At 38.7% G+C, this 16,792-nt stretch overlaps 1 protein-coding gene across 5 annotated transcripts in view; it reads left to right on the top strand.

Annotated features, from left to right (window-relative positions):
- The window catches only part of ZCCHC7 (zinc finger CCHC-type containing 7), a 305,804-nt gene that overhangs the window by 27,755 nt on the left and 261,257 nt on the right, over positions 1-16,792 (top strand). The window lies entirely within an intron of this gene.

The raw sequence follows: 16,792 nt of genomic DNA, 5'->3' as shown, positions 1-16,792 counted from the left end.
AGGGTAATGGTGGGGCTTTTTTGAGCTTTGACTATAAACTTAGCTCCTGTGGGTTGTTTCTTGGTAGGTTTTCTGGTAGCTCAGTGCTATATGAGCAATTCTTTATTTTGGCAGTGTATATCCCCACATAAAATACAAACCCTCATAAGCATCCCCCCTCCCTTTTTTAAGTGAAGAATAGAGACCAGTAGTTCTAATCTCTCCATGGAAATCTAGATTTAAATTAGAGCTAACTGACAGTGATGGTAGCATATACTAGGAAGGTTTTGAGAATTTCTTTTCCTTGTGTTTTAAAGAAAGATTTCTAAGTATCTACAGAAGGTTAAATAACCTGCCTTAAATTATGTAGGAAATATGCAGGAAAATAGTGACACCTGAACTTCCCCCTTTCTCTCTTTGTCTTGTTTGCCTTTACTTTTTTTAAAAAAATGAACTTTTGATTTTAGAATGGTTTTAGGTTTATAGAAAAATTGCTAAGATAGTGCAGAAAATTCTCACCCAGTTTCCCCCATTTAGTAACACCTTACACTAGTGTATATTTGTCAAAATTAATGAACAAATATTGGTACCTTATTTTTAACTGAAGTCCATACTTTATTCATATTTCTTTAGTTTTTACCTAATGTTCTTTTTTTGTTCTAGGATTCTATCTAGAATACCATATTACATTTAGTTGTCATGTCTCCTTTGCTCCTCTTAGCTGTGACAGTTTCTCAGACTTGTGTTTGATGACCTTGTCAACTTTGAGAAATACTGGACGGTTATTTTGTAGAATGTCCCAAATTGGGATTTGTCTGATGTTTTTTTAATAGTTAGCCTGGGTTTATGGTGTTTTTGGAGGAAGAGCACAGAGGGGAAGTACCATTCTCATCACATCTTATCAAGTGTAAAGGCTATCCACATGACTTATCATGATGATGTTAGCCTTGATTACCTGTCTGAGGGTAGTGTTTATCTGGTTTCTCCACTGTAAAGTTACTCTTCCCCCCCCCCCCTTTTCTATACTTTACTTTTTGGAAGGAAGTCACTATGCACACCCTGTACTTAAGGAGTAGAGAGTTAATGCTCTACCTCCTTGAGGGTGGGGTATATACATAAATTATTTGGAATTCTTCTGTGTGGGAGATTTGTCTGTTCTTCCCTACTCATTCATTTATTCATTCATTCATATCAGTATGGACTCATGGATATTGATTTTATACTTTGGGTTATGATTCAATATTATTTTGTTGTTTAAATTATTCCAGCTTTGGCTTTTGGGAGCTCTTTCAGTTGGCTTCTGTGTCTCTTTGACATAATCCCATCATCATCTTTCATATTTTTAAGCACTTTCTTACTTTCTGGCACTACAAGATGCTACAGGCTCATCTTATGTATTTCTTTCCCTAGACCTAGAATCAGCTATTTCTCAAAGGAGCCCTTGTTCCTTTTATTAGAGAACGATATTAGAAACCAAGATTTGAGCAGTCGATGTTTGTCTTGTCTTTTAACATAGATTTAACATGATGGATTGACTCAAATCAGACATATTTGAATATCTGATCCTTGATAACATTTTATAAAATTCAGCGACTGATTCAGACTGTAGCCATGTCCCCAGTGGTTCATAAGGAAGATTGGGTTTACTTACAGGTTGACTTAGATATTTGTATTGCCAATTTAAGACTCAATTTAAGACTTCTTTTGTTTATTTTGTTGGTTTGTCTTGGTTCTTTATAAAAGTCTTTCAAACTTTTTACATTTGCTTCTAAGGAAACTTATTCTCTAAGTTGATTAAGTCTTTTGTATCTTCACAAAACTCATATTAATGTTTGACCATAAACCCTTTTTTAAATTCAGTTATCACTTCTCAGAACTTGAGATGTATGTTCTTTTCCCGCCTTTGAGAATTTTCGGACTCAGGATTTTTTTTTTTTTTTTTTTAAGGCAAACACCCAGAGGGCACAGGCCACTTTCTTGTGCTTTCTGTATGACACTCAGCCACTCAAGATCACCCACAACTCGGTGATACACTATGTACTGGGTTTTAAGACAGCCCTAATCCTTATTAGCCAAGTGCTTCTGGTGAAAGAGGTATTCCTGCAAGCAGAGGCCTCATTTAATCCTACAGATTTAAACCAGCCGTACAAGTCCTCTAAGGCTTGCCATGGTTTCCTCTCTATACGCTCCCTTTTTTGTTGTTGTTGTACGCGGGCCTCTCACTGCTGTGGCCTCTCCCGCTGCGGAGCACAGGCTTCGGACGCGCAGGCCCAGCAGCCATGGCTCACGGGCCCAGCCGCTCCGCGGCACGTGGGATCCTCCCGGACCGGGGCACGAACCTGCGTCCCCTGCATCGGCAGGTGGACTCTCAACCACTGCGCCACCAGGGAAGCCCCCAGGATGGTTTTTAATTGGGCAGGTTACCCAAACCTTTGGTATGATACCTCCCTTAAGTATTGTAAGGTTTTTAAGCAATCATAGTATAGGCAATATGCATTGGGTGCTAGGATTATATGAGACGTATTAATGGATTGTATTTAACTTAGTTTTTTAGAGAAACCATAAAAAGGAAAGTTATTAGTTAAACCCTTTTAGGGTACGGTGATGATTCATCATAAGAATCTTTGGAGATCTTGATTACTCTTGAGTGTGGCAGGAGTTGGGTAGGTAGGGGCAACCCTCTTCTTTCCTTCTTAATACTAGTCTCTTTCAGTTTTTTCTTTCTTAGGATTCTTTCCTATTTTGTGACTAGATAGGACTTCTCTTTCTCTTCCTCTTCCCTTTCCCAGCAAATCACAGTGGCAGAGCAGTTTGGTAGGCAGTGAAGGTGTAGGTGGTTAAGAACGTAAACTTTGAAATTGAGACCTACGTTTGATTTTTGCCACTTATTACTAGCCGTCTGATTTTGAGCAAATTCCTTAATATTTCCAAATCTCCTTCTTCCTCATCTGTAATGAAGATAATAGTGCCTACCTTTGGGGTTTGTTGTGAAGTTTAAATGCAATAATGCATGTGGAACACTTACCACAGACCTTGGAACATTGTAAGAACTAAATAAATGTTAATAACTGTAGTGACCATATCTCTAATCCACTTTTAGAGATGAGCTGACTGAAATGTCAGGGTGCCACATAGGCAAGAATATGGTATAAATATAAGGTTGTTTAGAATTGTATATCTTTAATTGCATGGTATGTAACAGTTAATTTGAGATTATTAATCTCTGTTGTTTAAAAGTTAAAATGAATGATTATAGCACTTTGTAAAATAATCTTAATAAGTTTTGCGTTTTATTTAACTTATTCAGATTTTATTAAAGTATAGAGAATTTATAATCTAAAAAATTAGTGTAGTATATTGTTTGGCCTTTGGCAAAAAATGAAATTTATGTAATTTTAAGATGTAATCAGGATATTTAATATTCTGTGGATCCACATTTGTGAGTGTTCTAGCTACACTGGGTATTGGAAGATTATAAAAGATGGCTGTTAAGATGACATTGCTATAGTTCACTTAGCAATAACTAAGTCAACCAAATTGATTTTATTAGTATGTAATAGCAATGCTTTTATAGTTTTTATTGCTTTTAATAGTAATATTTTATTATTGAATGTATTCTAGTAAATGGTTTTGAATTCTTTTTTTTTGAATTTTATTTTATTTTTTTATACAGCAGGTTCTTATTAGCTATCTGTTTTTTTTTTTTTTTTTTTTTTTGCGGTATGCGGGCCTCTCACTGTTGTGGCCTCTCCCATTGCGGAGCACAGGCTCTGGAGGCGCAGGCTCAGCAGCCATGGCTCACGGGCCTAGCCGCTCCGCGTCATGTGGGATCTTCCCGGACCGGGGCATGAACCCATGTCCCCTGCATCGGCAGGCAGACTCTCAACCACTGCGCCACCAGGGAAGCCCAGTTATCTGTTTTATACATATTAATGTATATATGTCAATCCCAGTCTCCCAATTCATCCCACCACCACCACTGCCGCCCCCTCCACTTCCCTTCCTTGGTGTCCATACGTTTGTTCTCTACATTTGTGTCTCTATTTCTGCCCTGCACACCAGTTCATCTGTACCATTTTTCTAGGTTCTACATATATGCGTTAATATACGATATTTGTTTTTCTCTTTCAGACTTATTTCACTCTGTATGACAGTCTCTAGATCCATCCACATCTCTACAAATGACCCAAGTTCGTTCCTTTTTATGGCTGAGTAATATTCCATTGTATATATGTACCACATCTTCTTTATCCAGTCGTCTATCAGTGGGCATTTAGGTTGCTTCCACGATCTGGCTATTGTAAATAGTGCTGCAGTGAACATTAGGGTGCATGTGTCTTTTTTTTTTTTTTTTTTGCGGTATGCGGGCCTCTCACTGTCGTGGCCCCTCCTGTTGCGGAGCACAGGCTCCAGACGCGCAGGCTTAGCGGCCATGGCTCACGGGCCCAGCCGCTCCACAGCATGTGGGATCTTCCCGGACTGGGGCATGAACCCGTGTCCCCTGCATCGGCAGGTGGACTCTCAACCACTGTGCCACCAGGGAAGCCTGCATGTGTCTTTTTGAATTATTGTTTTCTCTGGGTATATGCCCAGTAGTGGGATTGCTGGGTCATATGGTAATTCTGTTTTTAGTTTTTTAAGGAATCTCCATACTGTTCTCCATAGCGGCTGTACCAATTTACATTCCCATCAACAGTGCAAGAGGGTTCCCTTTTCTCCACACCCTCTTTAGCATTTGTTGTTTGTAGATTTTCTGATGATGCCCATTCTAACTGGTGTGAGGTGATACCTCATTGTCGTTTTTTTTTTTTTTTTAAACATCTTTATTGTAGTATAATTGCTTTACAATGGTATGTTAGTTTCAGCTTCACAACAAAATGAATCAGTTATATATATACATATATTCCCATATCTCTTCCCGCTTGCGTCTCCCTCCCTCCCACCCTCCCTATCCCACCCCTCCAGGCGGTCACAAAGCACCGAGCTGATCTCCCTGTGCTATGCGGCTGCTTCCCACTAGCTATCTACCTTACGTTTGGTAGTGTATATATGTCCATGCCTCTTTATCACTTTGTCACCGTTTACCCTTCCCCCTCCCCATAGCCTCAAGTCCATTCTCTAGTAAGTCTGTGTCTTTATTCCTGTTTCACCTCTAGGTTTTTCATGTCATTTTTTTTTTTAAATTCCATATATATGTGTTAGCATACGGTATTTGTCTCTCTCTTTCTGACTTACTTCACTCTGTATGACAGACTCTAGGTCTATCCACCTCATTACAAATAGCTCAATTTCGTCTCTTTTTATGGCTGAGTAATATTCCATTGTATATACATGCCACATCTTCTTTATCCATTCATCCGATGATGGACATTTAGGTTGTTTCCATCTCTGGGCTATTGTAAATAGAGCTACAATGAACATTTTGGTACATGACTCTTTTTGAATTATGGTTTTCTCAGGGTATATGCCCAATAGTGGGATTGCTGGGTCATATGGTAGTTCTTTGTAGCTTTTTAAGGAACCTCCATACTGTTCTCCACAGTGGCTGTATCAATTTGCATTCCCACCAACAGTGTAAGAGGGTTCCCTTTTCTCCACATCCTCTCCAGCATTTATTGTTTCTAGATTTTTTGATGATGGCCATTCTGACTGGTGTGAGATGATATCTCATTGTAGTTTTGATTTGCATTTCTCTAATGATTAGTGATGTTGAGCATTCTTTCATGTGTTTGTTGGCACTCTGTATATCTTCTTTGGAGAAATGTCTATTTAGGTCTTCTGCCCATTTTTGGATTGGGTTGTTTGTTTTTTTGTTATTAAGCTGCATGAACTGCTTATAAATTTTGGAGATTAATCCTTTGTCAGTTGCTTCATTTGCAAATATTTTCTCCCATTCTGAGGGTTGTCTTTTGGTCTTGTTTATGGTTTCCTTTGCTGCGCAAAAGCTTTTAAGTTTCATTAGGTCCCATTTGTTTACTTTTGTTTTTATTTCCATTTCTCTAGGAGGTGGGTCAAAAAGGACCTTGCTGTGATTTATGTCATAGAGTGTTCTGCCTATGTTTTCCTCTAAGAGTTTGATAGTTTCTGGCCTTACATTTAGGTCTTTAATCCATTTTGAGCTTATTTTTGTGTATGGTGTTAGGAAGTGATCTAATCTCATACTTTTACATGTACCTGTCCAGTTTTCCCAGCACCACTTATTGAATAGGCTGTCCTTTCTCCACTGTACATTTCTGCCTCCTTTGTCAAAGATAAGGTGACCATATGTGTGTGGGTTTATCTCTGGGCTTTCTATCCTGTTCCATTGATCTATCTTTCTGTTTTTGTGCCAGTACCATACCGTCTTGATAACTGTAGCTTTGTAGTATAGTCTGAAGTCAGGGAGCCTGATTCCTCCAGTTCCTTCTTTCGTTCTCAAGATTGCTTTGGCTATTCGGGGTCTTTTGTGTTTCCATATAAATTGCAAAATTTTTTGTTCTAGTTCTGTGAAAAATGCCAGTGGTAGTTTGATAGGGATTGCATTGAATCTATAGATCGCTTTGGGTAGTAGAGTCATTTTCACAATGTTGATTCTTCCAATCCAAGAACATGGTATATCTCTCCATCTGTTTGTATCATCTTTAATTTCTTTCATCAGTGTCTTATAATTTTCTGCATACAGATCTTTTGTCTCCTTAGGTAGGTTTATTCCTAGATATTTTATTCTTTTTGTTGCAATGGTAAATGGGAGTGTTTTCTTGATTTCATTTTCAGATTTTTCATCATTAGTATATAGGAATGCCAGAGATTTCTGTGCATTAATTTTGTATCCTGCCACTTTACCAAATTCATTGATTAGCTCTAGTAGTTTTCTGGTAGCATCTTTAGGGTTCTCTATGTATAGTATCATGTCATCTGTGAACAGTGACAGCTTTACTTCTTCTTTTCCGATTTGGATTCCTTTTATTTCCTTTTCTTCTCTGATTGCTGTGGCTAAAACTTCCAAAACTATGTTGAATAAGAGTGGTGAGAGTGGGCAACCTTGTCTTGTTCCTGATCTTAGTGGAAATGCTTTCAGTTTTTCACCATTGAGGATGATGTTTGCTGTGGGCTTGTCATATATGGCCTTTATTATGTTGAGGAAAGTTCCCTCTATGCCTACTTTCTGCAGGGTTTTTATCATAAATGGGTGTTGAATTTTGTCAAAAGCTTTCTCTGCATCTATTGAGATGATCATATGGTTTTTCTCCTTCAGTTTGTTAATATGGTTTATCACATTGATAGATTTGCGTATATTGAAGAATCCTTGCATTCCTGGAATAAACCCCACTTGATCATGGTGTATGATCCGTTTAATGTGCTGTTGGATTCTGTTTGCTAGTATTTTGTTGAGGATTTTTGCATCTATGTTCATCAGTGATATTGGCCTGTAGTTTTCTTTCTTTGTGACATCCTTGTCTGGTTTTGGTATCAAGGTGATGGTGGCCTCGTAGAAGAAGTTTGGGAGTGTTCCTCCCTCTGCTATATTTTGGAAGAGTTTGAGAAGGATAGGTGTTAGCTCTTCTCTAAATGTTTGATAGAATTCGCCTGTGAAGCCATCTGGTCCTGGGCTTTTCTTTGTTGGAAGATTTTTAATCACAGTTTCAATTTCAGTGCTTGTGATTGGTCTGTTCATATTTTCTATTTCTTCCTGATTCAGTCTTGGCAGGTTGTGCATTTCTAAGAATTTGTCCATTTCTTCCAGATTGTCCATTTTATTGGCATAGAGTCGCTTGTAGTAATCTCTCATGATCTCTTTTATTTCTGCAGTGTCAGTTGTTACCTCTCCTTTGTCATTTCTAATTCTATTGATTTGAGTCTTCTCCCTTTTTTTCTTGATGAGTCTGGCTAGTGGTTTATCTATTTTGTTTATCTTCTCAAAGAACCAGCTTTTAGTTTTATTGATCTTTGCTATTGTTTCCTTCATTTCTTTTTCATTTATTTCTGATCTGATATTTTATTTTTTTATTTTATTATTTTTTTTTTAACAAGATAATTTTTATTTATTTATTTATTTATTTTTGCGGTACGCGGGCCTCTCACTGCTGCGGCCTCTCCCGCTGCAGAGCACAGGCTCCGGACGCGCAGGCTCAGCGGCCATGGCTCACGGGCCCAGCCGCTCCGCGGCACGTGGGATCTTCCTGGACCGGGGCACGAACCCGTGTCCCCGCATCGGCAGGCGGACTCTCAACCACTGTGCCACCAGGGGAGCCCCTTCTGATCTGATTTTTATGATTTCTTTCCTTCTGCTAGCTTTGGGGTTTTTTTGTTCTTCTTTCTCTAATTGCTTGAGGGGCAAGGTTAGGTTGTTTATTCGAGATGTTTCCTGCTTAAGGTGGGCTTGTATTGCTATAAAGTTCCCCCTTAGAACTGCTTTTGCTGCATCCCACAGGTTTTGGGTCGTTGTGTCTCCATTGTCATTTGTTTCTAGGTATTTTTTGATTTCCTCTTTGATTTCTTCAGTGATCACTTCATTATTAAGTAGTGTATTGTTTAGCCTCCATGTGTTTGTATTTTTTACAGATCTTTTCCTGTAATTGATATCTAGTCTCATGGCGTTGTGGTCAGAAAAGATACTTGATACAATTTCAATTTTCTTAAATTTACCAAGGCTTGATTTGTGACCCAAGATATGATCTATCCTGGAGAATGTTCCATGAGCACTTGAGAAAAATGTGTATTCTGTTGTTTTTGGATGGAATGTCCTATAAATATCAATTAACTCCATCTCGTTTAATGTATCATTTAAAGCTTGTGTTTCCTTATTTATTTTCATTTTGGATGATCTGTCCATTGGTGAAAGTGGGGTGTTAAAGTCCCCTACTATGAATGTGTTACTGTCGATTTCCCCTTTTATGGTTGTCAGTATTTGCCTTATGTATTGAGGTGCACCTATGTTGGGTGCATAAATATTTACAATTGTTATATCTTCCTCTTGGATCGATCCCTTGATCATTATGTAGTGTCCTTCTTTGTCTCTTCTAATAGTCTTTGTTTTAAAGTCTATTTTGTCTGATATGAGAATTGCTACTCCAGCTTTCTTTTGATTTCCATTTGCATGGAATATCTTTTTCCATCCCCTTACTTTCAGTCTGTATGTGTCTCTAGGTCTGAAGTGGGTCTCCTGTAGACAGCAAATATATGGGTCTTGTTTTTGTATCCATTCAGCCAATCTGTGTCTTTTGGTGGGAGCATTTAGTCCATTTACATTTAAGGTAATTATCGATATGTGTGTTCCTATTCCCATTTTCTTAATTGTTTTGGGTTCGTTATTGTAGGTCCTTTCCTTCTCTTGTGTTTCTTGCCTAGAGAAGTTCCTTTAGCAGTTGTTGTAGAGCTGGTTTGGTGGTGCTGAACTCTCTCAGCTTTTGCTTGTCTGTAAAGGTTTTAATTTCTCCATCAAATCTGAATGAGATCCTTGCTGGGTAGAGTAATCTTGGTTGCAGATTTTTCTCCTTCAACACTTTCAATATGTCCTGCCAGTCCCTTCTGGCTTGCAGAGTTTCTGCTGAAAGATCAGCTGTTAACCTTATGGGGATTCCCTTGTGTGTTATTTGTTGTTTTTCCCTTGCTGCTTTTAATATGTTTTCTTTGTATTTAATTTTTGACAGTTTGATTAATATGTGTCTTGGCGTATTTCTCCTTGGATTTATCCTGTATGGGACTCTCTGTGCTTCCTGGACTTGATTAACTATTTCCTTTCCCATATTAGGGAAGTTTTCAACTATAATCTCTTCAAATATTTTCTCAGTCCCTTTCTTTTTCTCTTCTTCTTCTGGAACCCCTATAATTCGAATGTTGGTGCGTTTAATGTTGTCCCAGAGGTCTCTGAGACTGTCCTCAGTTCTTTTCATTCTTTTTTCTTTATTCTGCTCTGCAGTAGTCATTTCCACTATTTTATCTTCCAGGTCACTTATCCGTTCTTCTGCCTCAGTTATTCTGCTATTGATCCCATCTAGAGTACTTTTAATTTCATTTATTGTGTTGTTCATCGTTGCTTGTTTCATCTTTAGTTCTTCTAGGTCCTTGTTAACTGATTCTTGCAATTTGTCCATTCTGTTGTCCATTCTATCTCCAAGATTTCGGATCAACCTTACTATCATTATTCTGAATTCTTTTTCAGGTAGACTGCCTATTTCCTCTTCATTTGTTAGGTCTGGTGGGTTTTTATCTTGCTCCTTCAACTGCTGTGTGTTTTTCTGTCTTTTCATTTTGCTTATCTTACTGTGTTTGGGGTCTCCTTTTTTGCAGGCTGAAGGTTCTTATTTCCTGTTGCTTTTTGTGTCTGTCCCCAGTGGCTAAGGTTGGTTCAGTGGGTTGTGTAGGCTTCCTGGTGGAGGGTACTAGTGCCTGTGTTCTGGTGGATGAGGCTGGATCTTGTCTTTCTGGTGGGCAGGTCCACGTCTGGTGTTGTGTTTTGGGGCGTCTGTAGACTTATTATGATTTTGGGCAGCCTCTCTGCTAATGGGTGGGGTTGTGTTCCTGTCTTGCTAGTTGTTTGGCATAGGATGTCCAGCACTGTAGCTTGCTGGTCGTTGAGTGAAGCTGGGTGCTGGCGTTGAGATGGAGATCTCTCGGAGATTTTTGCTGTTTGATATTATGTGCAGCTGGGAGGTCTCTTGTGGACCAGTGTCCTGAAGTTGGCTCTCCCACCTCAGAGGCACAGCACTGACTCCTGGCTGCAGCACCAAGAGCCTTTCATCCACAGGGCTCCTTAATTTGGGACGATTCGTTGTCTATTCAGGTATTCCACAGATGCAGGGTATATCAAGTTGATTGTGGGGCTTTAATCCGCTGCTTCTGAGGCTGCTGGGAGAGATTTCCCTTTCTCTTCTTTGTTCTCACAGTTCCCAGGGGCTCAGCTTTGGATTTGGCCCCGCCTGTGCGTGTAGGTCGCCGGAGGGCGTCTGTTCTTTGCTCAGACAGGACGGGGTTAAAGGAGCCGCTAATTCGGAGGCTCTGGCTCACCCAGGCCGGGGGGTAGGGAGGGTCACGGAGTGTGGGGCGGGCCTGTAGCGGCAGAGGCCGGCGTGACATTGCAGCCTGAGGCGCGCCGTGCGTTCTCCCAGGGGAGCCGTCCCTGGATCCCGGGACCCTGGCAGTGGCGGGCTGCACAGGCTCCCCGGAAGGGCGTGTGGCTAGTGACCTGTGTTCGCACACAGGCCTCCTGGTGGCGGCAGCAGCGGCCTTAGCGTCCCATGTCCGTCTCTGGGCTCCGCACTCTTAGCCGCGGCTCGCGCCCGACCCTGGAGCTCTCTCAAGCAGCGTTCTCAATCCCCTCTCCTCGTGCACCAGGAAACCCTCATTGTCGTTTTGATTTGCATTTCTCTAATAGTGATGTTGAGCAGCTTTTCATGTGCTTCTTAGCCATCTGTATGTCTTCTTTGGATAAATGTCTATTTAGGTCTTCTGCCCATTTTTGGATTGGGTTGTTTGTTTTTTAAATATTGAGCTGCTTGAGCTGTTTATACATTTTGGAGATTAATCCTTTGTTGATTCATTTGCAAATATTTTCTCCCATTCTGAGGGTTGTCTTTTTGTCTTGTTTGTAGTTTCCTTTGCTTTGCAAAAGCTTTTAAGTTTCATTAGGTCCCATTTGTTTATTTTTGTTTTTATTTCCATTAATCTAGGAGGTGAATCAAAAAAAGATCTTGCTGTGATTTATGTCAGAGTGTTCTTCCTGTGTTTTCTTCTAAGAGTTTTATAGTGAATTTGGTAAAGTTGCAGGATACAAAATTAATGCACAGAAATCTCTTGCATTCCCATACACTAACAATGAAAGATCAGAAAGAGAAATTAAGGAAATAATCCCATGCACCATTTGCAACAAAAAGAATAAAATACCTAGGAATAAACCTACCTAAGGAGGGAAAAGACCTGTACTCAGAAAACTATAAGACACTGATGAAAGAAATCAAAGATGACACAAACAGATGGAGAGATATACCATGTTCTTGGACTGGAGGAATCAATATTGTGAAAATGACTATACTACCCAAAGCAATCTGCAGATTCAGTGCAATCCCTATCAAATTACCAGTAGCATTGTTTACAGAACTAGAACAAAAAATCTTAAAATTTGTATGGAGACACAAAAGACCCCGAATAGCCAAAGCAGTCTTTTTTTTTTTTTTAAACATCTTTATTGGAGTATCATTGCTTTACAATGGTGTGTTAGTTTTTGCTTTATAAAAAAGTGAATCAGCTATATGTCCAAAGCAGTCTTGAGGGAAAAAAATGGAGCTGGAGGAATTAGACTCCCTGACTTCAGACTATACTACAAAGCTACAGTAATCAAGGCGATATGGTACTGGCACAAAAACAGAAATATAGATCAATGGAACAGGATAGAAAGCCCAGAGATAAACCCACACACCTATGGTCAACTAATCTATGACAAAGGAGGCAAGGATATACAGTGGAGAAAAGACAGCCTCTTCAATAAGTGGTGCTAGGAAAACTGGACAGCTACATGTAAAAGAATGAAATTAGAACACTCCCTAACATCATACACAAAAATAAACTCAAAATGGATTAGAGACCTAAGTGTAAGACTGGACACTAAATCGTCTTGAATTCTAATTCTCCTTTTAAAATATTTTTGTGTGTGTGAATACTATTATAAGTTCAAGTTCAGTGATTGGATATCTTATGATATCAATTAAGAACATTCAATTCTTGTAAACTAGCCATTGGTGTACTGAGAAGTTCGATTTTTTTTTTTTTTTTTTTTTTGCGATATGTGGGCCTCTCACTGTTGTGGCCTCTCCAGTTGCGGAGCACAGGCTCCGGACGCTCAGACTCAGCGGCCATGGCTCACGTGCCCAGCCGCTCCGCGGCATGTGGGATCCTCCTGGACTGGGGCACGAACCCGTGTCCCCTGCATTGGCAGGTGGACTCTCAACCACTGCGCCACCAGGGAAACCCGAGAAGTTGGATATTAAAGAGTGCCTTAATTTTTTAAAGTCCTCATTCTCAGAGAGCAGTCCATTAAATTTAACCAGATTTCAGATTCCTATCTACCTACTTACCTAAAATATACTGTCTTTGTTCTCTTCTTTATGTTCTGCCAGATATCTTATCAACTGGTAATTGGTTAAGGATGTACAAAGAATATTTTGTTTTGGCACTGCCTGTCATGCAGTGTAGATGCCCCGTCAGTTCACAAATATTTATCAACTGCTTTCTTTGTTAAGCACTAGAGGTGCCTGCAAAGTTGAATAAGACTAGAGGGTTTTTTTTTTCTTTTTTAAGACTAGAGTTTTTTACCTGTCAAAAATATCACCATCTGGTCTACCATCCATCCAAAGTGACCCCAACTTTGCTATAAAGACTCTCTTTATTGGTAGTTTGGACATGTTAGTTCGTGTGTATTAGCTATTATTTTGTTTTTGTTTTATTTTGGTGGGATATAATGCTAAAATTCTTATGTAGCTAAACACTGGGATCAGGTAGGCTTCATCCTCATATCTCTTGATGGATTTCTTTGCTTTAAGCTATGATTTGCTTTTCTTGTTTCTTTTCCCATTCCATCTTTCCCTCCTTAGTAAAGCTCAATTTTTCTGAATATTTACTTGAATTAAATTTTCTTCTTTTGATTTAAGCTATTTTCATGAAATTTCTCCAAACGCATACGTTAACATTAGATCTCTAATTTCTTTTTTAACAGCTGTGGTGGTTCATTATATTTTGGCTATAAAAAGGCTATTTTAGCTTTTCTTGAACTTCTCTTCTGAGCTGTGTGTTAGTTCTGAAGGGAGAGACCACATTTTATCCCTTCTTATATACTGTAAAGCGTACAGTAGAATGCCTTGTATATGGTAGGTCTTCAGTAAATGTTTGTTGAATAGTTTCTCTAAATGGAGTAAAAATTATTTGAAATTCTTTTTCATGGAATGGACAATCCAAATGACCATAAAAGAGGTTAAAAATACCTTGTATGGGGCTTCCCTGGTGGTGCAGTGGTTGAGAGTCCACCTGCCGATGCAGGGGACGCGGGTTCGTGCCCCGGTCCGGGAGGATCCCACATGCCGCGGCGCGGCTGGGCCCGTGGGCCATGGCCGCTAAGCCTGCGCGTCCGGAGCCTGTGCTCCGTGACGGGAGAGACTACAGAAGTGAGAGGCCCACATGCTGCAAAAAACAAAAACAAAAACAAAAATCTTGTATGAACATTTTCGACTTTTGCTTAAGCTATTAAATTCCTTATGAAATGGGTCATTGTTAAAAAGATGGCCATAGTTATACTATAAGCCAAGCTTTGTTACTCTGGTAACTGGAAGTTTATGAACTTTTTAGTAAATGGATTTCCTGGCCTAAGGAGTTTTAATGGGAATGTTTAAATAGATATGCCTTCATTGCCATTTTTTTCCTCTGCATTTGTTAAAATGGTAATACTATCACTTTCTTCAGCCTCCAAATTAGCTGATATTTATTTACCGATGTTACCAATGTTCTTTCATTAATACATTTACTCCTCCCTCCTCTTCCTCTCCCTCCCTCCCTCCCTCCCTCCCCCCTCCCTCCTTCCTTCCTTCCTTCCTTCCTTCCTTCCTTCCTTCCTTCCTTCCTTCCTTATCAACAGCCTTATTGTGGCAAGGCATTGTGAAAAGTTAATGGATTTCCTGGCCTAAGAAGTTTGTAATCTAGCACAGTGTTTCTCAGAATGTGGGCTGTTGGACCCTTGTGGTTCCTGCAAGATTAAAACTATTATTTCCATCATAATAAGATACTATTTTCCTTTTTCATTGTGTTGATATTTGCTCTGATAGTACACAAGCAACAGTGGGTAAAACTGCTGCTGCCTCAGCGTGAATCAGAGCTTTGGCACCAAACTGTACCAGTAGTCATTGTATTCTTCACCACCACAAACTCAGTTTAAAAACAAAGAAAACCAAAACTGGTTTTGCTTAATGTCCTTGATAAAGCAGAAAAATTATTAAGTTTTATTAAATCTCTACCCTTATCACTTTTCCCCATTATTCTGTGTGATGAAATGAGTACACATAAAGCACTTGTGTTGTATCCTGAAGTGTGATTGTTGACTGACGGAAAAGCACTTGTTCAGTTTTCTGAGTTGAGCTAGCCTCGTTTTGCATGAAACAGTTTTACTTCAAAGAACAATCGACAACGTACCACTATTCAGAATTGGGTATTTTACAGACATTTTCTTGAAAATGAACGACGTAAGCATGCCACATCAAGGAAAATAACTGCCAACATTTGTTGCCAATGATAAAAATTTGAGCTTTCAAGCAAAAATTAGGATTTTGGGAGACATATCTATCACGGTGAGTTTGACAGAGCTTTCCAGTTCTTAAAGACTTTTGTGATGAGATCAGTTGTGACATTAACAAGTGTGATTTTGTTTTTTGATTATTGTATAATGAAATATGTCAACATTTGGAAAATCTTCATAACTCAAAGAACAGTATTTTCCATGTGACCCCTACATGATGTTACAAAATTATTTGTGAGGTGAAAGATCCTTTCAAGGTACAGGATAGACCAATGAATTTTAATGTTAACACAGTACATGAAAGTTCATTGATACAGTTTTATTTTCTACATTGCAGCTAAGTTTTGTTAGAGTATCAAAGAAGGATAGTCACAATTATTTGAATAGGCTATTAGAATACTCCCTTTTTAAACTACATATCTATCAAACCTGATTTTCTTTGTAATATTTCAACCAGAATAACATACCACAACAGATTGAATGCAGAAGCAGGTATGAGAATCCAGCTGCTTTTTATTAGGCAAGTCATTAAAGAGTTTTGTAAAACACAGCCACTCTTACTACTAAAATTTTTTTTGGAAAATAAAGTTACTTTTTCATAATGTTATTTATATTAACATATAATGAATTATGTTAAATGAATTAATACTTGTTTTCAAAATTACTCAGCTTTAGTTTCTTACATGGTAAATATTGATAAATAACCCACATTAAAAAAGGTTTTTGGAGTCCTCAGTAATTTTTAAGAGTATGAAAGGGTCTTGAGACCAAGAGATCCAGTCGTCTAGTATAAGCGTATAGGACAAGTACTCAAATACAGGATGTATGAATTCAATGATAATTTGAATATGATAATAACTGAGAATGATATAAAAGTCTTTGTGTTCAGGGAAGAGAGGGAATTTATCTCTTGTTGACAGGAAACCAAGAAAACTTCATGAGGGAGGTAAGTATTAAACTAGGTCTTGAAAGAGAATGTGTAGTCTTTCTGGAGATAGGGAGAATCAAATGACTACTGTTCTTTAAAAAAATATTTAAATATATCTAGATAGATAGATAGGTGACATATAGTATTACTCTTCTTCATCACTGTGAATTGGTGAATTGATTTGTAGAGACTGAGGGCTGACCATTTTTAGAGAATCAGCTTCTTTGTAATTATTTCTTTTTCATTGCCTATTATTTCTCCATGGAAGTCAGGCTTGGTAAACGTTTGGCTAAATGCAAAAAGTTAATGTTTCTGTTACATCTGTAGTTGCACGTATATATAATATGGACAACTGTGTTTATTGGCTCTATCCTAAATAGAATCTCATGATGTAGTTTTATTTTATGAAAGTGCCTATATGTTTGTCTATTCCTGTGTACATTTATGTTCTTCTGTGTCCTTCTCCTTTTTTCCCCTTACCTTTCTTTTTCATTCTGGTTGTATATTTCTTTCTATTTGGCTTTTGACCTGGCTTACTTGTGCCTGTAGTAGATCCTCTGATTCCCCCCACCTTTTCTCATTTTTCTTGTTTTCTTTTCTTTCGTTATTGAACTAGAATAGATAAATATACT

The sequence above is a fragment of the Pseudorca crassidens genome, chromosome 7, assembly GCF_039906515.1.
Source record: "Pseudorca crassidens isolate mPseCra1 chromosome 7, mPseCra1.hap1, whole genome shotgun sequence".
NCBI classification, from domain to species: Eukaryota; Metazoa; Chordata; class Mammalia; order Artiodactyla; family Delphinidae; genus Pseudorca; species Pseudorca crassidens.
This window is presented reverse-complemented; position numbering and strand designations above follow the sequence as displayed.